The 23,355-nt window shown below is 44.1% G+C and overlaps 1 protein-coding gene and 1 non-coding gene across 19 annotated transcripts in view; one reads left to right on the top strand and one right to left on the bottom strand.

Moving 5' to 3' along the window:
• Positions 1–23,355, bottom strand: part of IL1RAPL2 (interleukin 1 receptor accessory protein like 2) — a 425,448-nt gene that overhangs the window by 67,512 nt on the left and 334,581 nt on the right. The window lies entirely within an intron of this gene.
• TRNAI-AAU (transfer RNA isoleucine (anticodon AAU)) lies at positions 1,051–1,124 on the top strand. Its single transcript has one exon. It is a non-coding gene; the product is annotated as a tRNA-Ile (tRNA).

Raw genomic sequence — 23,355 nt, 5'->3', positions numbered from 1 at the left:
AACCAGAAGCTCCCTGTGTGGCCCTGCACCCCTCGGTGCCCTCCTCCTGCCCATGAAGGACCTTGCAATTTACCTATAAAAGCAGAGGTGCGCTCCCAGCCAGAATCCCCAAGAAAGAGGCTTGAAGGAGACAGACATCCTACATTGCAAGTCAGATTAGAACAATGCTCATGTTGTGTATTTTTTTTCATCTGGTCACTTTGATGGTATAAATAGCAACATATTTATTCCTGCTTTTATCACAATTGTCAAACTACCCTGCATGTCCTACAAGACCGCTGTAGCACTGTGAAATGGAAGTAGCAGAAATAATTCTAGGTTTATTACTGAAGTGAAGGCTTTGTTTACACTTAAAGGCTTACTCTCAATTGCGTAAGTCAGGAGCCTGGAGCCATCAAACACCTGGCAATTAAACATTTTTGAGGAAGAAGGTGAATGTAAATCAGAGATTGAAGGAGATGGTTGTAGAAAACCTGGTGAGCTCCTGGGGGTTTCCACTTGTTCTGGAATTCTTTATCTCAGCAGGATAATAAGTACCAAAAGTTTTAATGAACATTAACAAACTCTAATTTATGTCTCCATTTCATCCACACAGCCCTACTTCACATGAGATTTGGCAGCTGAGCCCCAGGCTTGGCACCAATCTATCACATGCTCCCTGCTCCGTGCACTGCTCACCATCTGTCCGAGTCACAGCCGGGAAAGCTCCCTGGTCACGGTCCCGTAGTGCCCTGAATTCTACGTGCTGCTCACAGCTCCCCCGACACCGCGACGAGCCAAGCACAGGGCAGTGCTGCCCTGGACCAAGCAGCTGCCTGATCCTTCCTGCGCGTTTCCTACAAATGTGGCAGGACCAAAGCGTTGCTGAGTTATTGCTGGGAGCCCGCGACACTTTCCTTCATGGTTGATCCCTTAAAGCATTAAACATGATGGAAGGAGGACGTGTGTGCCCCAAAAGGGAAATGGGACATAGGAACTGCAATAAGGTTTTAATGAATCTTGCCAATTTCCACAAACTCCTCATTAAGCATTTAATATCACATCTTGTGTGGCTGGTTAGCTCAGTTGGTTAGAGCGTGGTGCTAATAACGCCAAGGTCGCGGGTTCGATCCCCGTACGGGCCAGCTGTGTTTTGGCCCCTGAGCTGGGCGCATGGGGCAGAGCTCAGCGCCGGGCTTCTCCTCGCCTCAGCTTTGTCCCGTGGGGAGAAAAGCCCTCGCCTCAGCTTTGTCCCGTGGGGAGAAGTGGTTGTGGTGGGGAGAAGCGGTTGTGTTGGGCGAGCAGGAACCGACGCAGGCTGGAGCCCGTCAGACGGGGAGAGGCTGAGGGGACTGTCCCCGAGCCCCTACACCCCCCGCTGGAGGGAGGGAAGGGAGTGGGAGCCAGTCATGGGTTAACCTAGGGGCAAATCCACGTGTAGAAAGCAGCCCCTAAAAGTTAAGAGAACATATTTCAGGGCAACCAGGCGATCAGGCCCAGTCAGCATGGGGTTTATGAAAGGTAGGTCCTGCTTGACGAACCTGATCTCCTTCTATGACCAAGTGACGCGCTTGGTGGATGAGGGGAAGGCTGTGGACGTGATCTACCTTGACTTCAGTAAGGCTTTTGACACCGTTTCCCACAACATTCTCGTCAAGAAACTGGCTGCTCATGGCTTGGACTGGTGTACACTTTGTTGGGTTAAAAACTGGCTGGATGGCTGGGCCCAAAGAGTTGTGGTGAATGGAGCCAAATCCAGTTGGAGGCTGGTCACTAGTGGAGTCCCCCAGGGCTCAGTGCTGGGGCCGGTCCTCTTTAATATCTTTATCGATGACCTGGATGAGGGAATCGAGTGCACCCTCAGTAAGTTTGCAGATGACACCAAGTTAGGTGCATGTGTTGATCTGCTCGAGGGCAGGAAGGCTCTGCAGGAGGATCTGGATAGGCTGGAGCGATGGGCTGAGGTCAACTGTATGAAGTTCAACAAGGCCAAGTGCTGGGTCCTGCACCTGGGGCTGTAACAACCCCAAGCAGAGCTACAGGCTGGGACATGAGTGGCTGGAAAGCTGCCTGGCAGAGAAGGACCTGGGAGTACTGGTTGATAGGCAGCTGAACATGAGCCAGCAGTGTGCTCAGGTGGCCAAGAAGGCCAACAGCATCCTGGCTTGCATAAGAAGCAGTGTGGCCAGCAGGTCTAGGGAGGTGATTGTGCCCCTGTACTCGGCTCTGGTGAGGCTGCACCTCGAGTACTGTGTTCAGTTTTGGGCCCCTCACTACAAGAAGGACATGGAGGTGCTCGAGCGAGTCCAGAGAAGGGCAACGAAGCTGGTGAGGGGTCTGGAGAACAAGGCTTACGAGGAGCGGCTGAGGGAGCTGGGGTTGTTCAGCCTCAAGAAGAGGAGGCTCAGGGGAGACCTCATCGCTCTCTATAGGTACCTTAAGGGAGGCTGTAGAGAGGTGGGGGTTGGTCTATTCTCCCACGTGCCTGGTGACAGGACGAGGGGGAATGGGCTAAAGTTGCGCCAGGGGAGGTTTAGGTTGGATGTTAGGAAGAACTTCTTTACTGAAAGGTTGTTAGGCATTGGAATGGGCTGCCCAGGGAGGTGGCTGAGTCACCATCCCTGGAGATCTTTAAAAGACGTTTAGATGTAGCCCTTAGTGATATGGTTTAGTGTAGGACTTGTTAGTGTTAGGGCAGAGGTTTGGACTAGATGATCTTGGAGGTCTCTTCCAACCTAGACGATTCTGTGATTCTGTGATCTTTTTTTATCCCCTGGAAAATACAACCCCCGCTGAAGATTTGATGTTTCCTTTAATTTACAGCTTTATTTTGTACAGATACTACAGCGTGCTGCTATACCTGCAAAAATAAATGTTCAGACTCGCATGGGTGTACACTGATGTTCAGGAGCCAGGGGGAAGGAAGGAAACCTGATCGTGGCAGTTATAACCAATTGCCAAAGGGACCACCAAAGCATAAATGCAGACTAAACGAGTGGTAAGGATTTATCTGACATGGCTCTGCCTGTGAAAGGTAGCAATAAATAACACAGACACCTAAACGCGTGTGTGTGTGGTTTATCTCAGAAATTCACAGTTTCTAACATTGGTGATTATTTTTCCCACTTAAAAGACACAAGCAAAGTACAGAAAGATGATCTATGTGTCGTAGGGCATCACAGATAAAGCAAGACATCAGAGCACTGGAAAACTGGGTTTTATTCCTAGTGCTGCCACCAGCCCGCTGCATGTCCTTGGACGAGGCTGGGGGTGCCAGTTTGCCCATCTGCAGAGCACTGGGCTCCTTGGTATCAAGCCCTGAGCTGGAGACACTGGAGCAGATTTGCCCTGAGCCAGCCCCTCTCTAGCACAGTTGGTGCTGAGCTGGAAGTACAACGTCCATCTGGATTTTTCTTGCCCTTGCAGAATTGCTTGACTAGCCCTGAGCCTGCCCTGCAAGGCTCCCAGCAGAAGGCTTAGTATTTTGTGGGCTGCGCAACACAGAAATGCAGGAGTCCCTCGACTCCCCCAGGCTCTCACTCAGGGACAGAGGCACAGAGAGCCCAGGCTGGCTCACCCCACGCTGTGGCTCTGCGCCACCCCAAAACAGGGAGCTGCACCCTGCCCACGTAAGCCAAAACCCCAGCTCTGCTCCTCTGCCCCCTGGCTATGCAGATAAATGGTGGTGAGCACGTTATTATTTACCTCCTCCTGCTGAGCCCTACAAATGCCATCGGAGAAAAGACGCGCAGGTTTGAATTATTATACTGGGGAAAGGAATCTTGGTGGTGTCTCAGAACCTGAGGTCTGTATCCTGCACCCAAACACAGTGGCAAAGCCTTCTTGCTTATTCTTACCAACAGTCCCGTTGAATCAATAAGTCAGACAGGATCCGGCCTGCTGCGACCAAGCTAGGAGCCAAGAGAATGTCATTTGCAAGGCCTACAGTCACTGACTACAAGTTAGTCTCCAGTGCACCTGCATACATTTGGGTATGTTGTTTTATCGACGGCTTTAGAAGCTTTTAAACACTTGGCTCTAGCTACCTAAAAACGTTTACAACTGAATATTTATGGAGGAAAGTAAATGATCATACGGATGAGTAGGGCCTTTGCGTGCTAGCTAAGTAAAGGTCTGAGCATTCACAGAACTTAGTTTGCAAATCTTCTCCTCGCTTCAGGGCTTAAACCTACAGAGAAACTCAGCATGGCTTTCCAAGTTTTTAATCTCTTAATTTCTTTTTTCTGCCTGCATAGTTCCCTTTACCAATTTTTCAGCTCATACTTTGCCCAGTTCCCACTTTGCTCCTCTCCTCAATAAACATCACTAATGAAAAGCATTACTCTATCAAAAAAAATTGTTAAATTTTTAACAAAACCATAGGATATTCTCACTGATTGTTTGATTTCTAACGAATTTTCTTTTGATTTATATTTAGGCAGATTCTCAAAACACATAAAGGGTAGCTAACCTTTCCTTTAAGATCCGTCATGGCTTATTATCACATCTTTGAGATGCTCTGAAAGTGTCATTTAATTCTTCATTTTAAATATTCAATAGCTTGTACCTAGAAACAGTTTTCACATGGCTGTATTAAGATGCTCTGACAAGTGAATATAACAATGGGATTAGCAGTCCAGCTGTGAAACAAAACTCTTACATTTTGTGACTTCTGTCAGATGAGCAGTTATATTTTGGCAGATTTGGTGAACCGTTTTGACTTGTTGGTTATCCACTGATCCTCCCACAACAGAAATACGAGGACTCTTTGAAAACCACAAGGCCTGTCTGTCTGTTCATGTCGGCATGAAAAACCTGTGTCCCAAAATTACGAGTCTCTGGAGATCTGGACGCTTTGACTATTTCCTCCCTTTCAGTAAAATGCAAAAGCTGTGAGCAAAACTTTGAAGACAAAAGACTTCTTTACCAGTCTAAAGCATGTAGACACTGCTGTGGACATTACAGGGCAAGGGGATGTCAACTGTGGGCACGAGTGCTCTGCTACCTAGGACTGAGCCCTAGGCGCGGGTGCTCCACGGAGGCGCACAGATGTGAGTCCTAGCGCTGCTCCACGTGTTCCCCAGCGACCTGGAAGCAAACCCAAGATCACTTGCCCACATAGTTGCAGGAGACAAAGTGGCTTGTGAGGAAGACAAGCCGGTGAAAACGGTACAGATCATCAGCAAGCTGGGTCCAGTCAAATTACGTATGTTTTAATGTAGGCAAACACAAGACCCTTAGAGACAATACAAGGAAATCTACTTGCAGGAGGGGGAATACATCTGCAATTCCAGAAAGGATCTGCTTTAGTGCAAAGGAATAGATACGGATATCTACGCCAGACACGAGCTCCCATTATGATCTCAGACGGATGAAAATGCTAATTTATTCCTTAAATATGAATACTGGAGGGCAACAACGAGAAGCAGAGAAGCGTATATAGCACTTGAGAGACCTCTGTTAGTATACAGTGTGTTCTTGTCTTAGGAAAACTGATGAGAATATAGAAAACAGACTCAAAATCTTGACTACAGGAGAAAAATCCATACAGTGAGACTACAGAAACCTCAATACATTTGGTTTGTAAAAAGAAGATTGACAAGTGACTAGTTTGTACAGCGTAAGCACTTTCCCAGGGAGAAAACAAACAAACACTGGGTACTTACAGTCTCTTTTGTCTAGCAGGGAAATTACACAAGAAGAACTAATGGTTGGGAACTGAAGCCAGACAAATTCGTTTGGGAAACAAGGCATTACTTTTGAACACTGAGCCAAGCACACAGCGAGTTCTCCCTTTCTCGAGTTTTTAGTTGGAGGATGCCTTCAGAGAATACGCACTGCAAACATGCCTTCAATGTTTCTCTGCCTAATATCCCTGCATCAGCTGCTGATAAACCAGGACACTGCAAGAGCGGCAGTACTGCACGCTTTCTCATCCCAGGACTACTGCAGCATGGGTTTTGCCATAAAATCCATGAGTGCTCACATTTCCTGGGGCGAAGTGCCTAGGACTTCATCCCAGGCCGACTCCCCAGCTTGCATTTCAGCGAGGCGTGGGCTGGGGCAGGGCAGCAGCAGCAGGCACCGGGGGAAATCCTTCCCAACTGCAGTGCACAGCGAGGCTGCCACCGAGGGCACCAGGGCAGGACCTGATAGGGTCTACTCTCTCATGACATTCCCTCGTTGTAGCACCTCAGAGTGATGCTGGAGAGTTCCTCTACTCTGCTGCAGCTCCTGAACACGGCATGGCAAAGCTCTTGGGGATCCTGGTCTTTGCTGCCTCTGTAGCTGCTGAAGGATTAACGGCAACAGGTGAAATCCCTATGGGGTCAAAGTCTGGCTGGGGGTGACCGTGTCTGTGCTCCAGGCCCTATGTTACCTCCCCAGCTCTATTTTGCAAAGCACAAACACACAGGCAGCAATAAAAAGAAGCCCTCGATTTGATGCCTACCACGGGATATAAGCATATGCTCAAATGCTAAGCAAAGCTTGTGCTGAAGTCCATCGCTGAACCGAGCCTTTAAATTTCAAGTTTTACTGCGTCTACTGTAACCACAAAGAGCTAACATTGCCAAACGCAGTACACACAGCGCCAGCAGCCTGCGCCCCATCCCTCAGCTCTGCACGCTCCCTCCTGTAAGCCCACAACCCCGGGATATCCGGGTCACTGGAAATTAGCAGCGCCTGGCTTTATGGGGGGGGATTAGATGTGGGAATAAATGACAATCAAGACGAGTGCTCCCCAGATAGGTTTACCAGAACAGCACGAGGATTTTACTGGAGCTGTTTCACGGGCTCTAACTCAGAGGCAGTCCATAAAACAAGAGGCGTCCCCGCAGAGCTACAAAATGACCGCTGCTTCCAGCAGCCCCGAGCAATGATGGGGTCATATCCTTCCTCTCCAGGAATCAGGGGGGCAAACCAGCACCCAAAGTGTTAAAAAGGAGCCGAACTAAGGAGTTTCCTCTTTCAGTATGATTTCATTGGCTTCAGAGGCAGCAAAGGAAAGCTATAGATGAGATTGACTGCTGCTCTTTCATCTATTTAATGGTGCTGCTGTAACGTCTCAGCCTATTTTGTGACCCAAGTTCTTATTTATGCTTGTAAATCTGCGCTTAACATTTCATGTTATTGTAGAAATAAGCTTCTTTTAAATGTTCTGCTATTTTTTATTTGTTTTTATTAGAACATTTAAATCCTCACCGGGTTAGTTTCCAAATGTACACATAACTCCCAACCCCTTTTTGCTTCTGAAATAACGGTTTTATTGTCTGTGGCATTTTACAAGTTTTTTTTTTCCCTGCAGCCTGCTCTGTTTGGGTTATTTGTAAAGTACCACCTCGGAGTGCTTTACTGGTCACCCAGAGAAATGAATTCAGCAATTAAAGGACTTGTCGTTAGGGGACCGAGACACTTTTAAACCACCTCTTTAATTACACAGCAGAGTTACCCAGGGCTCCGACCTCTGCTGAGGCACCACGTTCACGCAGAAGACCCCAAATAGCACCCCAGCTGCTGCTCCTGGACCCTGCGTGGAGGGAAGCACCACTGCTGCCTGGCCACTGCCTGTAGCTCACGGGTCCTGATCACGTTAGCACAGCACTTGGCTCTCCAGCACACTCTGGTCTGGAGCATCAGACAAAGCACCCCCCAGCTCAATAGTAGAACAGCTTACATTGGACTTGAGCTCCTTTCCAGGAGAGGGAAGAAATCACAGACTGACTAACTGCTCTGGGTATAGGATGCAATCCTGCACCACCTAAACCAGTGACAGCTTTTATTTCAACTGCCTTCATCAGGATGAGATCGAGCCCTCCAAAGTCTGTCTTCAGGTCACTTCCTCACCTTACTTATTCCAGCACAGGTTCTTTTTTCCCCAGGAACAGCACGATGTGAACAAACTAGTTCTTGAAGAGACCCTACATCCAAAGTCATCCTTTTTCTTCCCCCCAGCAACTTCTCAATCAAACAAGAAATTAAGAAATTTTAATTTCATCCTCAAACTCCGGCAACATGCTATATATCATCCTTCAATCTCTGTCCCCAGGGAGACAATTTTTGTATACCTTAACACTACTCTTCTCCTTCCAGTCTCTCTCCCCCTGGATAGCAAACCACGGTTAATGTCTGTATAAGATAACAGTTTATTTCTTCCTCTAGCTGCTGCCACTGTTTCCCTTCCTTAGGACTACTTATTCTACTTATTCAGCAGCTCTACCCCACCTACAGGTTTATTTTATTTAAAAAAATTATTCATACTTTACTCTGAGGCAATGATTTCAGAGGAAATGCTCTTGACAGAAGAACAAATGTTTAAGACCTGAACCCATTAATTTGACATCCCTTGCAAGAATAAGAATTCAGTCACCGTTTGTACAGTTGGAACCTGACTTCCAAAAAGTGGGTAGATGTTGGAAAACAAGAGCAAGCCAGTATCTATGCTTTTCTCCTCTTTAGTCTCCTTATTTATTAACTACAGTGAATCTCAAAGCTTTTGAGTCCGATTTTGGCAGCATCAAAAGTCAAAGTCCCAGAACCCCTGATCTGCAGGCAGTGACACGCTACGTAGGCAAACTGGAGTTATGGAGTGCCACCAGGCACATTGTGGGAGCTCATTTATATCATTCTAACATGAATTTAAATTAAGAAACACCTGATTATGCACATCAGTACACAATATTAATGCAGTGCTATTAATAATGCTTACAAAGGTTTGGGCCAGCCTAATTTTAAGATTCATCACAACAAAACACAGCATATTGAACAACTCCAGGGTGTATTTGTTCAAGTACGTAAGTGAATTAGGACTTGGTGTTCCATTGATTTTTCCCCCAGACGTCTAAATCACTGATGTGTATTGCCAAGCACCATGTGGCTAATACATCCCAACACGGAGCGGAACAGCGGGCACCCGGTTAGTCCTTTCCATTCAAGCAGCTGAGAGCGCTCCATTTTAAATCTGCTCAGGGAGAGGAGGCAGACACGGGCTAACAACTTCTGCTGAGCAGGGAAGTGTTTTCCCAGCCAAGGGGCAGGGAGTCCCTTTGGATACATCAGAATGAGCATGTAAAACGGGAGGGAAGGAAGGTCACACATGCGGTCCCAAGTGAGGTCAAACAGCTAATTTTGGGGTGTGAGGCTTTTATGGAATTTGGTAAAATAATCTTATGATGTTTTCCTCTTTGGACGTCAATGCGTACTCCCTTGGGATTGCCTATGCTCTCATTCCCAAAATGCAAACCAGAAGGAAAACTGACACTGGATCATGTATCTGGCTGGATATTTGAAGGTCTTCAAAACCACAAACGAGGTGCCAGCTGCCTTGCCCTCTGGTTCTGTATTAAGTAGAGGAAGTGAAGGATGCTCTGCTACCTTCTCTGAGCCGTCCTGACTTTGTCTGCGCAGCTTTTTCACATATTAGGAACCAGCTACCACAGATTTTGGACTCTACCTCTTCATTTTATTACAGCAGTGGAGAGCTTGCCATTCAAAGCCTCTTCATATCAGCAATTGTGCCAGTCTGTGTAGTCATTATCTCCCCAGACAACTGCCATCACTAGAGAGAGGTGCTTGGGAAAGATGGCGTTCATTCTTTAGAGGTGACAGGTATAAACAAGCTTCTTAGGAATGCAAAGAGAAAGACATCTCCAAGACTGGTGCCCCCTAGTAACCAAGTGGGTTGCACGTTTCCTTTTAATTCTCAGCTGTCCTCAGCTGCTTTTTGCTTTCCCAGGGTTGCATCAGACAGCTGACTGATAGTGATTAGGTGCCGCTCACAATTAAAGCTGCAGAAGTAGAAATCAGAAGAAACACAACCTCTGCGTCTCTTGCTCTCTGAGCTTATAAGCAAAAGCCCATTACAGGAGGAGTTTAAGTTACAAACATTTAGGCAATGATGGCTAAAGTGAAGTCCCCACGTGGCAGGAGGATGGGGCGCTTCGGGGAGTTGGTGTGCTGAGGCTGAGCAGTGGGAAGGATGATCTAGCCAGGACTGAAGTCCGTGGCAGCAGGAGTCAGTGAGAGTGCACAGAACCATGCTGAAGGACTGCAAAGCGCAGCTTTTCCCATCAGCTTCATCAGAAGTGGACTCTGGTGGGGCAGGTGAAGGACACGGAACTGTGAAATTGGCTTAAAAAATTCCTGCTTGCACTGTTTCCCTATTTGCACTGTTTCATTTATTAGTCACCCTCGAATGACACATAGAATTCTATTTTATTTTACGATTCTCTTGGGATGACCTAATCCTATAAAAAAATAGTAAAGTTGTTCATGTCTAATCGGATGCCTGTGTGATTAACTCATTCACAAGCGTTTTAAAGGCAATTTTATAAATGGATGTAAAGGCCTTTGTCTCCAAACTTGAAAAGTCTATTTCAGTGTGTGCACACAGCCCAGCTGAGTCACTGCCTTTCTGCTAGTCAGCGAAAAGGCTCGCTATTATAGGACACTGAACTCTGATCTATTTGCCGGGTACATTTATAGCTCAGAGACTCCGATTATTTATTTATTTATGCCCATTGCACAGCCTTAGTGCCTGGGGACAAACGAGCTAGGTGTCACCAGTGTCAGACCCGCCCAGAACCTATTTTTAAAAGGCAGGCTTTAAAGCCAGCTCCCTCCCGCCCAGAGGAGGCAGCATCACCCAGTGAGACCAAGAACTGGGAAGCCTTATTCCAGGGTGTAGGAGCTCAGGAAAACCAGATGCAGAGCCTAACCCTGCCTCGTATCGTGAGGTTCTCTCTCTTCTGCAAAACGTGGATGAGGACAGAATCTGCTGCCCTCTCCATGTACGTACCTCACCCTGGCATCCCAGTCCCAAGGTGGGTTTTTGGGGAGCCAGAAGCACTGAAATAGTCACTTGTGTCATGGTACTGCTCAGGGGTCCCACCTGCTGCAGAGCAGTTCAATATGAAGAATACCGCTTTAATACAGAATCATCCTTTTTAAAACAAAAATACAAATAGTAATTCTTCCTCCAGAAAGGTTGGTGCTTTCCCCACAGCAGAGGCAATGCATACAGCTCCGGAGCAGCTTTGTACCAGGTTTTCTGAGTTTTACACCGTGGCTGAGACCATGGGCGAACAGCAGTGCTTGGATTGCAAAGGGAAGGCTTATGAATCTTAGTAACAAATTAGTTTGATTAGGAGCAGAATGAAAAGTGCTTCCTGAGTGAATAGCTCTGAGCTAAGCAAAGAAATAGAAGGTATCATTCTCTGCGAGGTTATGATTAGTTCTGCCATAAGAGAGAAGACAAAACTTGCAGCCAGAGTATAAAACTGCTCTAACAAAACTTGACACTTAGCAGATTTAATTAAAGCACAGATTTCCTAAATCCATTTTCCATGATTTTTGTTGTTATTCTTTGGAAGCTGATCAGGCAATAGGAGATGTCAGCACTATACAAGTCTAGGTTCACATGCACAAAGATTGTAATTAGCTCTCCTAGGTATCGCTAGAAGATATGTACTGAGGAGTAAAAGAACAGGTTTGATCCACATTTTTCAACGCCTACATCAAAACCAACCAACTCACTACCAGTTTTAACCTGTAACTCTCTTCCACGGAGATTATTTGTAGCAAAAAATTGCCCTGATCCTCAAAAATTCGGGGTGTGTGGGGCAAGGGGTGCCTACTCTGTGCAAGGCAGTAGCATACAGATGGCTTTTACCATTCAAAGAGGCCAGGGCCAAAATCCACCGAGGGCAACGGAAAGATCCCAGGATTTTAACAGCCTCTGAATGAGTTACACGAAGTAGTAGGCTATGTTAGCTGCTGTCTTCGCGCTTGTACACCAGGAATAAAACTGTAAGATACATTTCAGTTGTGTACACTATTTACATTATAACTTGCATTAACAGTGTATTTTGCAATAAACAAATTTATGCAGAAATTAGTAGAAAAGTCAAAGCGTCTCCCCTCTGTTTAATAAATATGAATTCATCCAGTGCTAGTGAAACGCAGCTTGTATTATTTGCATGTCTAAGAACATGGAACAATTTTTAAGAACTGTTAAGACCTTTCTTCATATTATTAAATTGTAACATGAGAACTGAAAAACAGGTCTCCTTATCTGTGGGGGAAAAAATCCCACCTGAGTCATAACAGGGTAACAGAGACCAACATGATACACTTTGCAGGAAAGACACTATTGTGTCCTATGTGAATGTCTCATAAGAAGATTCCCAAAAAAGCACCTGTGCAGTCTGAAGACTGGCTTCCATTGAAAAACTGGGGCTATACGTACTTCTACAGCAATGGGATTTGTGTTGAAAATCCGTTCCCTCTCAGCCTGTGAGCTCCCCGATAACAGCCTGTTTGTTTTTCCACTCCACAAGTCCTGTCATTCCTTTTACTATCATTAGCTAAAGCCAATTCCTGCCGAGTAGTGTACTATCAGTAACTACTGATACACGAGCTGAATCAGTTCCTGGATGTCAACAGCTATTCTCTTTTTTAATTCCACTTCTTTTTGCTGCCACGCTTCATGCTGTTATTGTTATTCCCTTCAACAACGAGGCACAGCTCTCTGTATCAATGCATAATGGGTTTGTTGCAATAATAAACACTCTTTTCAAGACATCTCATCTTCATTCAAATGAAAAACTCCCATTCTAGAAAGACAAAAGCCAAAGGTGATCATTACCTGACTTGGAAACAATGAAAAGATGAGTAATGAATTGCTGACGTGCGATACAACTAGTATTTAAAAGGTAAACTCCCAGGAAAGACTAATGCCATTTAAAATTTCACTGATTCTAATTGAAGTCTTAGATATTCAAATTGCACGATGCATTTGTATGTAGGAAATATCTACGATTAATAACACGATGAAGACATCAGCTCTTGCCGTAGCAATAAAGGGAACAGTTTCAAACGCAAAGCACTGAATCGTACTGCGCCTGTTGGGGAACTCATTTCTCCACAACTGGAGGAATTACAACTGCATAGCAAATATCATCCTGAAATTTATGGGCAACTCTGATCCATGATAATGATCAGTGTTCACCAGGAAGGGAAAACGGATCTGCCAGACAGCCTCCTTCCCGCTCTGGGAGACGTTTCTAAGCCAGCCCAGCCTGTGCTGCTGCGATCCCTGCAGTGGAGGGGAGCCAGGCTCACGATGCAACCGTGAGCAGCAGCCACAACCCAAGTGCTTCTGAAAAGACACGTAATCCAGCTCAGGATTAACAACTGCCGTGTAGCTGTGGAATTTATTCAACTACGTATAAGGCTGTTCGCCCTCAATACAGCTGTTAAACAGTTTTTGGCTTCTGTCCCATTTCCACTTTAAGGCTATTTTAAAAATGATTTCTCTCTCCCTTTATGAACACAAGCTCGTTTCCTCATCACAAGAATTTTCTTTGCATGGCCAGTGGGAACCCTCCACGTACTTTGAGTTCTACAGAAACATCCCAGAGGGTTTGGAGATCCAGCAAACTCATACTGGCAAGGAAAGCAGCATTCCCAAGTCGGTCCTTATCTGGGAGCAGCAAGTCCTTTCAAGAAATAACTCAGATGGGCTCCAGACAACAGATCCACTGGTGAGATAAGTCACAGCTAGCACTGCCTGTTTTTTTAATCCTCTTCATAGTTCAGATGCTAGGATGAAACGTTCTCCTCTTTTGCAAGGACAGAGCTTCAAACCTGTTCTCTCCTACAGGTCTCCTCTGGCTGGCCAGCTGGATCGGAGAGGTTGGATCCACCTGCATTTGTCCGTGTAGGCAAGTCCCAAAGAATGGGAGAACATGAAGCTTGTGAGAGTCCAGATGTTCGTCTGCCCTGTGAAAGCTTATAGCTTGGTCAAAGTGGGCAGATTTTCTAGGGGTTGCCAAATGATACATTCCTGAAGTCCGTGTTAACTTCCGTCTCCAAACCAGCAAGTTTCCGTTTGCAAAGCAATAGTCGAACAATTATTTTCTTTTACTTTGCCCCCACATCTGAGTCACTTCGATTTAAATTAATTATTTGTCCAGGGCACACCCTCCAGAATGGAAAATTTGAGTTCAAAGGTTAAATTTTACCCAAATTAAATGAAGGCAAATGAAAACAGTGTTTTATAGTGGCAAGTGTCCAATAACCTTAGTAAGGCAGCGATATGAGAGCTGCTAACACTGCAGCAAGTCTGCTACCACTGCTTAGCACCACGTAGTGAGGGTGAACACCCACAGAGCATATGGCAAACGTTGTAGTTGGAAAGAACTAGCAAGTGTAAGATTTCATGTTGTCATCTGAAAGACAAAAGCCCAGTACTTGTTCCTGCTCAGGGACAGTGGGGGTGAGGTAGGGGGGATATTAATCACATTGTCAGTTCACGTTGGACAGTCCGTGCTCTGTCAAACACGCCAGGACACACTCTGGTTCCCGAGGCTGAAACCAAGTAAATGAACCGTGCTCTATAAAATCACCTGAGCTGCCCTCACAGATCACAAACAAGTTTACCAAATTTAAGGGAATGAGTTTGCCTAGGTTTGCTAATGCCAAATGTGGATTTAAGTCAGACAACAATGAACGTATGATATGCCTTCATCACTATCAGTGAAAGTGTCTTGTTCACATCAATTCTCCACCAACTGTCCGTGCCACAGTTGAAGATACCAGGGAAAAAAAAAAAAGGAAGAAAACCTAGTGAAGTGACTGTCATTTCTATTAACAAGATTTGAACCTGCACCCTAGGAGTCATATAGAATTGGGGTTTAGCACACACCAAGCAATAGGACTGAGGTGGGTATGCCATGTTTGGACTGCTCCCCGACAGCACAGGCTATGTTCCATTTGCAGCTTTCAGATAAGGGAAGATAGAAGTGATGTAACTCTGCGCTCGTGAACATCAATCGAGTTAGTGCTCTGCTACTAGAATTCAGGGCTCTATATCAGGCAGCCTCGGTGTTTCTAAACAGTGTCTTTGTCTTAAACTTTCAAGGCCTGAAGATATTCTTCAGCTATAGCATTGCCTGTGATGCTGCAATATATGGAAATAACGTGCCTCCGTAACATGGGATTTAGCTTTTACAGTTCAGTCTGAATAAAGCTCACCACTGTTTTCTGTAACTGTCCTGGCACTACCCACAAGAGAAGCAGAAGAGGAACTTCCACTGTTCTGCATGGAAGCAGAAGTACTGATTTCAGTGGACCCTGAATTAGATCAACTTCCCAGAAACCTACCCAGAGGTTTGATTTATCTACAGAACTCAGTTCACAGGCACACTTCCAGCATCAACCATACAACTCTCTGCCTTTTTTTTTTTTTTTTGATTGAGAGTAAGCTCACATACTGGCCAGATAATTATCAGTTCATCCATAAGCACAGATTGGATTTGTAAATCTAACTTGCATCTAAAGCACTAGGGTAAATGATTTGAAAAACAAGCAGACTATTAGTGCTGTAAACCATTTAGCTGACTGGCATATCGTGAAAGCATTTTGCATAACTAATTCTTTGAGAGCAGTCATTTCTACAAGAAGCTACCACTTGGCACAACGTTAAACCCTTTTGCTTTGCCTTGGGCTGTTAGCTGACGAAACGATCATTAATTCTTTGGAAATAATAAATACCTCAGAGATTACCGCTTTAATGTTGAAGAAAAATCTACTTTAGCACAAGGAATGCAAAGAAATATGATGCTGTTTTTCTGTAGTGTATAAATATTTCTAATCATCTTGAACTTGCATTTCAATGTGGTGGACATGGCCATGGTTTTAAAGGATCAGGAATATTTATGAGGTTGGCTCACAGAGGCCAGAGGAGCTCCATACGTGCTGGCTCCATAGTGCATCGTGCTGGCTATTTAAAGAGAAGCAGTTCTTTGTAACCACATAAAAACATATATTTAGGAGAGTTTTTATGGTTTTGAGCAGTTCTTGGGTAGGCTGCACGATTCCTTTAACTCGCAGGCTTTGCTCAGGGCCGGTGGCGTGGCACAGCGTGGAGGCAGACTGTCCTTCTCCCAGCACCTCATTACAAGGAGGGTCAGGATTTAGCCTCTCTCAATGTGAACATAGCTCTCAAATACTTAAAGCATCAAAATCCCTTTCTGGATTAAATCAAACAAATCTCCAGCTTTCTCAGCTCCTGGTACTGATGACTTCCATAAATTTCACAGTACCATACATACTTAAAGATACGCCATGTCAAATCTGCAAGCATTTTGCACCTTGTTAAAAAGAGATCGAAGTGACACATCAGTAGTTTGCCTTTGTCTCTTCTCATTACAGCCAAAACTTTTTGTTACTTGTCACATCAGCTCGCTGGAACACCGATGCCGTCAGGAGCTAATGGCTGATACAGTCTGTTCTTTGAAAGTCATTCAGTGTTCGTCAACTTCCTTTGTTCCTCTGGGCTAATAAAATATGGCAGCTAAGACACAGGAATAATTATCCCATGAGTTGGCTGTGCTTCTAAATTCATAGAGTCTTTTTGTGCCTTTTCCAAGTGCTCTTTGTCAGACTTTGCGGATGATGCAAAGACAGTTTGAGAAAGACATCATTGCTTCCCCCAAGGAATTGCTTCATCTGGGGATCAGGCTGCACCACGGCAAGGTCAGAGCCCAGGCTCCTGGCAGGGCTCTCAGCTCTGCCACACCGTCCTCGGCAGCGAGGGCATGGCAGTTATGTCCTAGTCCTAATAAAATGCTATGAAGGTAGGTCCAGAGTTTTCTCCATCTTCTTATGGACATCAAAACTGTCCGAGAGAAGGAAACCACCACCCTGCTATGACTGCAGAGCTGCAGGTGTTCTGCAGCCAACAAACAGGAGCTTATTTTTTTAGTGGCCTCATCTCACCAACTCTGACACCACCAGTGCCACTCATTTACGTGTATTTACCATAAAAAAGAAAATAATCAGAGCCATGAAACAACTGCTCCCTCCCCCAGAACAACTCCTCAGAGTTTGCAGAGGACTATGAGAAATTCCACACTTGCATGAAACCTGCAGCAATTTTCTATGACAGCATAACAACTGTTTTTACCAATGTCATAAACTATTTAAAACAATATGGATTATCACCAAATCCCTTCACAAGTCTGCTCTCTGAAGTGCCAAATCTCCAAGGAGACACGCACACCATATTATCTACCACTTTCATGCAAAACACTGGAAAATAGATGCCAGGGAAGAGAACAGGAACTATGTAATTAACAGCCACTGTGAAATAAATGGGAGAAGAAATTAAATGAGGGGTAGCAGCTGGGAAAAGTCAAAGTTTCCACTTGGATCTGAAATAACGGATGAGCTTTTTATTTATAGGATTAATTCTGCCTCACGTTGCACTAACCTGAGGGTTGCAAATAGCCCTGCTGATGTCAGAGTAGCTGTCATTTCTTCAGCAAGCGGCCTGACTTGCAGAAGTGGAGAGGTGCCCGGTGAGAAACACCTCGCATCGGAGCAGGAGAGGCACCTGGTGGCACCAGAAGTTACTAGGATTTAGCAGGCCCTTCCATACAGCCACGTGTGCTGCACCCATCCGCCTCCTGAACCTACCTGCATTTTTTGGTGTGTACATCATCTTTGTAAACCTAACACTGCGAGATTCTGCCACAGAAATAGACAGATCTGGTTTATTACACAGCAAAGTAAGGAACCGCACCGTCAACAAAAAAAAGAGAATGTAAATTAGAGTACCACCAAATAACTAAAACCTAAAACTTAACCTAATAAATCTGTGTATTATCAAAGCCAGCAAACAGAAGCAAAACTCCATGTGTTCAATACTTCCTCCCCATTATTGTCCAGAAAAATAACTTAGAAATGCAGTTTACCCTAAATTCTGATGGTATGGGATATCTCTTTCATCTGTCAGAATGCAATATACATGACAAATGATATTGGGTCCATTTGTAAAGGGTTTAGAAAAGAGTTAGTGGCAAAGATTATACCGAGGGATTCTAGCTCCTGCCTTTATGGAGCGTAACAGGGTTAGGCGCCATGGCATCTTAGCCACTCAGAGCTATGACAGCCGCACAATGTATGGGATGACATCAAATTGGAAAATTTTCAGACAGAATCAAACTGGGACAAGCAACACAAAAGCAAAAGATCAGCAAACACCTGCAGAAAAGCTGCCTAACAGAATTCTAAACCGTATGAAACAGATGTGATGAGATTTGGTTTTTGAAGTATTTGCAGCAAAGGCTTCCACATTTTAAAACAAAAGCAGCCTTTTATGCAGCAGCCCATAACAACTTTTCTTAGGCATGGAGGAGAGTATCTGCAGTAAGCACTGGACTCACCAGCCCAGAAGAAGAAGAGTACGTATTTATTTTTCCAACCATTACTGTAGCAAAGCCTTATTTCCGAAGATAACTATTTTTCTCATGGTGCTGTAGTATCAAATTCGGTGATGCCAAGTTACGTAATGGGGGATTAAAAAAAACAGAAGTCTATATTTAGAAGTACAGGTAATCTATTCAGTACCCATAATTTAAGGACTAACAGTCCAATTCTCTAAACCCATGTCTCACAAGCAGTTAGAGGATTTCAGTACACTAAAGCCAATGTCACTTCTTGCCGCCAGGAGCTGTTCAAAGCACGCTCGCAAGGAGAGGCCATTGAGAGCAGAGTGCAATCGTGTTTGCAAATTCTCCTCTTTTCCTTCGGCATATTGATGTGCTTTGGCACAGATCACATGCCAATAGTTTCCCACAGGGATCTTTATAGCTAGGCATTCACTTTTAAAACCCTTGTCTTTACAGCCGAGAGTTGTCCTTGCCCAGCTCTGCCGTCCATGCCTTGCAGTGAGGGAAAGGGAGCCCATGGGAGCAGAGGGGTTCTCAGTCATATGTGCTGTGTACATCCTTACAAGTATTCATTCCCAAAGGATAACACACCAAAAAAAGCCTTTTCTTTCTATTCTGGGGGGAAACGAAGCTATGGCCTAGTTAAAGCTCCAGTCCGGGCTAGCAGGCACCACCATGGGAGGGCTCAAATGAGCAGAGTAGACTTTGGGGTCTCTTCTGCTCCTTTCCTGAATGCTCTCCTCTGGACCATCAGCTGATCTGGAATCACCTCTCCCCTCTCAAACAAGCTACCCAGAAAGCAAAAAACAAAGAAATACCTCTTCCCTGGCCTTTTGAAACCTCACAGCTCTGCGCAGAGAAGGAGCCAGACCTCCCTTCCCCGTGCAGTCACGTTTGCAAAGGCAATTTAAGAATCCTCTTCCAGAAACACTCATGCAGCAGCAGCCCACTTCCAGCTTTGTTACTACACAAACGAAATGAGGCAAATCATCTCCAGAATTTCTCATCCCATTGAACATTATCATCATTTGAGGAAAACCACGCGCTCCTCCTGCACGATCCCTGCGTCTGTTACCTGAACTGAACTGAAGTAACAGACTTGCACTTTGCGCTTCTAAAGATCACACAAGCTGGCTGGGGGAAAGGGGAACTTTCCGATTACTTGTGAGCAAGGATTATACAGATGAGACTGTAAATAATATCGCAGCTATTGAAATGACCTGACAGGACAGTAAGATTTATTTCATGGTTTATCTGAACACTTTTGTAAGCAACACGATGCAGCGAAGCTTGAGCGTTCAGTTTAATCTCTTCCTCCCTTTTTTATTGAGTCAGGAGATGTTTAAAGAAATTTATGTAGCTGTTTGAAAGTCAGAATTTTTAATAAGTGACACAGAAAAAGAGATTACAGTGAGGAAAATATGCAGGTAACACAATACTATACCTAAGAACGAAATGGCTTTGCAATGACTTTCCCTGTGAGGGCAGAGGGACAGAAGAGGTTATTTTTTGTGATTTATCCGTTCAGTTTCCTTAACCACCATCTGCATTTGACTAGAGAGGAAGGAAAAAAAAAAAAGGACAGGTTGACTACCTCACTGTGGTAATGCAATATGGGGGTGTGAAACTTTCCAGGACAGTGTACTTACAGGAACGTGTACAAGACGGTGATTAGGCACGATTTCTCCAGGTATTGTGACTTACTATCTGCCCAAAATCAGCATTCAGTTGCTCAGCTGACCTTAGTTACACATGGACAGCAGAGTAAAATGTTATTTCCATTAGTAGCAGCTTTATCCTCTACTGCTCTGGAGCAACATATCTCACCTTTAACACTGAATTCTCAGCCTAAGTGAAAAGCTGAGAAGCGCAGCTGAGAGCATGGCACAAACTCTTATACAAAAATGTTTTCAGGGTTGAGGGTACCTCCACTCAGTAAGGTGTTTCTCACTCTGAATCGTGACTTTTTCTCCTGTGTAAGAGATGCTTCTGAAATAGTTAACAGTTGCATAGTATCTCCCTCCCTCACTTCAGATTTACTGTTGATATCCTAATTAAAGATTCATCTCAGATTTAAACAAATGGAGAATAATTTAGATTTAAATCTCATCTAACTGTGGTTTTAAAACCTTACTTGCAAGCAAAATATCATATTTATGCAGAAATCTGTTTCCAAGCTTCTGCATGAAGAAGAAACAGCAATAATTCATCTCTAAAGGACAGCTGAAATATGCACTGCTTTGAATTGTTTTAATATTGTGCACAAGGGATTGGGGAAAAGAATTAAGTGCCTTATGCTGCCTGGTTGTATGCATCAGATGGATAACAATAAAATAGAAAACAAAATCATTTAGAACCCTTTCAGGACCATATGCTCAACTTCACAGGCAATAATCAACAATAACTATAATACTGTATGATTCAAGGCAAAGAACCAGAGAGATAATCCACACTCGTTATGGAGAGAGGTGCAGAACACAGCCACGCAAACTCTCGCTGCCCCGTTTGTGGCACAGCTTTGTGCGTTCCTGAAGATGCACACGTGTGGGCTCATCCCTCTGCAGACACCCACGATGCACTAATTTAAACAGTCGCACGTATTTGCCAATAGATATGTAATAGAAAAAGAGTCGGGGTCTGCTGTGAGTTTCAAAGCAATGCTGCCAGGTTTTGGGGAGTGTCAAGCACAGATGCCAGTGTTCAAATGTAGCTGTGGGAAATTATTCAGACCTTAATGAAACGTATACATCTGAGTAAACAGCCAGGAGAAGTGAAGTATCCTGTTTTTGTATCTCCTCTTTTTTAGGACAGCTCTCTTGAGACTGCATGCTATGTAAAGATGTTTCTTAACTCTATAAAAAAAGCCAAACAACTACAACAAAAAATCTCAAACATCTCTCCACCAAGACCTTTTCGTTTTGCTTTTCTTCTCACTGATAGATGACTATTTCTCTCTTCCTGTCATTCTGCCATTTTTTCCCCCAAATGGCTTTTTCCTTCCTTCCCTCCAGCTCCCAGCCCCATTCATATTCCATCTCCTAATATCTCTCTCTGTCTCCCCTGCTCTTACAACATCCTTGTTTCACTACCTTTCAGAGGCCATTCATCTTAGAACAGGTGAATTATACCAAAGAGACCTTGTGCAAAATCTTTCTTAAAGTCTGTGGAAAAGGATAAATCCCCCCCATCCATCATTTTCATAATTCTTAAAACATTGTGATTTTGAGACATTTAGATGTTTTAACACTTAGCATTAGTAATTCTTCATGCAGATCAAAGCCTATTTATTGCCCAGGGAAATGTTGATAATTAATACAGGTAAACAAAGAGAGGCCCTAACAGAAGTAAGCAGAGCCATAGGTATGAAGGTCCCTGAAGAACACGCATGTGGCTGACTAGCCTTTGTCTTTATGGTTGGAGCTGCAGGTCATGTTCAAATGAAATCCTTCTTGAAGACTGTTAAACATTTGATTGTATGTAATTATTAAGCTGTAATTCCTCACCACTGATTCTTCCTTTCTTGGGCTGGGAGAACACCATTAAATCATACAATACATGGCCATGACAGGAACGGATGTAGGATGTTCTGGGTCTATATAACAGCATAATTGTTCTAATTTAATAATCCTATAAATGACAACTTGCTCATAATGAATTATCCCTTTTGTCTGAATGCCCAGTGACGGCACATCGCAGGCAAAGGGACAAGTTGTTTGAATAAGGCAATGGCTTTGCTAAAGTTTGCATCACTTTATCCAACAGATGGGAATATTGGGAATCAGTAGAAGCTGATTAAATTGAATCATTAACAGCCTTGGATAAAAAATACCAGGTCCAGATTTAATGATTTCCCAGTGAGCTTGCCATACCTTTGAAGATTTTGGCTCTTTAGTTCTGAGAAATGAGTAAAAAGCATAGCTCCTCCAGAGGCATGGAAAACAGTGATGTTACTATACGTTAAAAAAAGCCATAGCCTAAAATGAGACAAACAAAAGGTAAGGAACTGAATGAGAAAAAAAAGCAGTTAAAAATCTGTGCGCATGCTTTGATTTGTTCAGGGTATCTCAGCACCTGAAGTCGTAGACTACAGTAAAGCCTTCAGATGCGGTGAACACATCCAGTCCTGGTACAGCTATTTATGAACTCATCTTTCAGATAATACAGACCAGATTTACTAAACACGATAAGGCTTTATACGCTCCTAGGCAAACCACAGGATTTATAGATTACTTCTTTCTTGTAAGAGGCAGAACGCACCATGCACCTCTATTTCTTTGAAAAGAGCTCTAACAATTTTTTAGACTCCTTCCTTCATCAAATAGAGAACTAAGGGGAAAAAAAAGCTGGTTATTCTGAACACTAGAAGCAGCTAACTTTCACAATCTATTTTCCTTTCCTACATTAAAATGATTCAAAATGGAATTTGCTAGCAGAAAATCAGACCTAACTGCATTACAACAACAACTTCTGGAATCAAATCCCTCTTTGCAGGCATTTAGGCATATGTAACTGGAGCTTGGCTCTTTATTTATAGAGAAATAAAAACAGAAATAGAGTTGGCACATAAAAACCAGGCATAATCTGATATTTGTTTTGTGTAAACTCAGACCATCAAAAGGGGTTATTAAAACTATACGTTACCTCAAAATCTTCACATACAAGCACAGACAGTCAATGTTAAGAACAAGAAAGTACCTTGGAGTAGAAGACACCTTTATGTTAGCATAGCTATGTAGCAAGGAGTGTGTTGGGATAACTGTTGAATAAAAAAAATAAAATATTTATTAACTAACACCTTTTCCACGCAGGTGCATCTCTCAGATTTCCATCTACTACAAGTGAGCTTGCAGCGAACAGAACTGGAAGTCTAGGAGGTGTTTTAGGGGGGGAGCCCATGGTAAACCAGCCCTGGTTTGTTCGGAGTAGGACAATTACTTGGTCTCTGGGGCCTGCATCTCAAACATACTTTGGTTTGACCAGCTAGAAAAACAACAAATTTTAGATTGAATAAAGCTATTTTCTCTCACGTACTGTCCCTCTGCAAGTGTACTCGTAAATGATGGGGCATTCCAGCACAAGCAACAATTTCAGAGCAGGAATTTCACTGCATGTATGCGTCCCAACAGCCAAAGGGGCTGAACTC

This window comes from Anser cygnoides, chromosome 13 (assembly GCF_040182565.1).
Source record: "Anser cygnoides isolate HZ-2024a breed goose chromosome 13, Taihu_goose_T2T_genome, whole genome shotgun sequence".
Taxonomy (NCBI): domain Eukaryota; kingdom Metazoa; phylum Chordata; class Aves; order Anseriformes; family Anatidae; genus Anser; species Anser cygnoides.
Note: the sequence above shows the minus strand (reverse complement) of the source record. Positions and strands in the feature narration are given on the sequence as shown.